We start from the raw sequence: 1,717 nt of genomic DNA on the forward strand, positions 1-1,717 counted from the left end.
AGGCCGGTCCCCCACCCCTGGTCTCCCCCCAGTCCCCCAGCCTCGTCCCCGGCCAGGTCCTGGGCTCCCTCACCCCAACCCTCTGCCTCCAAGGCCCTTAATGTCATGCCTCCCAAGGTCAGTCCTCCCCGTCCCCTCCTTTCCACCCCCACCCCGGTAGAGGCCCTAGCCTAGGCTCTAAGCTTTTGTCCCCCTCCCGGTATCGCCTCCACCAACCCCCGCTAGAAGATGCTGAGAACAGGCTCCCCTAGGCCTGGTGCCTTCAGTCAAGCCTAGGGGTCGAGCGATTGCCAAGACTCGGGGTTGGCCAAAATGGGTCAGGCTGGGGCAGTCCCCACCCCTGCTCCGAGCCCCGAGGGAGTGCAGAGTGATGGTGATTCAACAGTAGGAAGGCCCCAGACCCCTGGGGAAGGTGCAGAGACTGGGGGAAGGGGAGCTGGCGTCAGCACCCGAGGAAAGACAAGATCAGCACAGGCGCAGGCGGAGCCGCGGGCCCCCAAAACAGGATGTCGCGTCGTCGTACCGCACCCGGCGGCTTTGCGCGCCTGGGCTCTGGGGAGGGGGCGGGGCGGACAGAGGACGTGGGGCTCCTCTTGCCCCCACTTCTCGCCGGGACGCGCAACTGCTTGGGGCTGAAAGGCCGCACCCAGGCCTGAGATTCTGCCCAGGCCCTGGGGACAGGCGGGCGAGAGGACTCGTGGGCGCCCTCTGGTGCTTCTGCTCCCAGGCGTTGCGCGTGGAGCTCTGACTTGAGAATGAACATCTTTGGTTCAACACAAATTTTCTGAGCGCCTACCGCGTGCAGAGTTGCGTGCTGCTAGGTGCTGTGCAGGAAAACTGAGGGACGCTTAAGACAGGCTCCCTGTCTCTAAAAGCTTTCCAGATAAAGAGGGAGAACTCTGAGGATAAATAGCTTAACCTTTCTGAGCCTCAATTCTGCCTTTGGTAAAATAGAATAACCTCTTCTTCATCCTGTAGTGTGAAGATAAAATGAGAATAAATGTAAAAGTCCTGCTGTCAATGCTTGGCTCAAAGTAAACACTCAATAAATGCCTTTTGAAAAATAATCATACTTGTATAAGAATGTTCCCTAAACACAATGCACCTGCCCACATCTTTGGGTCTTCACCCATTCTATTTCCTGTGCCTGATTTCTTGCCTGTATTGATTACTAAGGGAAATGCATTCAGTCTTTCACAATCTGGTCCTAATGGACTACTCTCTCCGTGGCTGCTGTCCTCACCCTTCCAACAATGCAACACACACCTACCCCTGTCATGTACTTGACAGTCTCTCCTAGAGCGGTCCAGGAGAAATATACTGTGAGTCACATATATAATTTAAAATTTTCTAGTAATGACTTTTTAAAAAAAAAAAGTCAAAAAGAAACAGGTAAAATTAATTTTAATAATATGTTTTACTTAGCACAACTTATCCAAAAAATTAAATATCCAAAATATTAAATACGTAATCAATATAAAAATTACTGATTATGAAAACAAGATATTTTACATTCTTTTTTTGTACTAAGTCTTTGAAATCTGGTATGTGTTTTACACTTACAGTACATCTGAATTTTGGCTAGATTCATTTCAAGTGCTCAGTACTACATGAACAGGTGGGTATGGTATGGGGCAGTGAAGTTAGAGCCTCTATCAGGCTGATAAAGGACTGAGTAGATAAATTCATTCTCCATGATCCTTCTGGGGAAGCTTCC

General features: G+C 50.3%; 1 pseudogene; it reads left to right on the forward strand.

Annotated features, from left to right (window-relative positions):
* The first annotated feature begins 6 nt into the window (after window positions 1–6).
* The window catches only part of LOC102894679, a 2,586-nt pseudogene continuing 875 nt past the window's right edge, over window positions 7–1,717 (forward strand).

Source organism: Pteropus alecto, unplaced genomic scaffold (genome assembly GCF_000325575.1).
Source record: "Pteropus alecto unplaced genomic scaffold, ASM32557v1 scaffold468, whole genome shotgun sequence".
Classification (NCBI taxonomy): domain Eukaryota; kingdom Metazoa; phylum Chordata; class Mammalia; order Chiroptera; family Pteropodidae; genus Pteropus; species Pteropus alecto.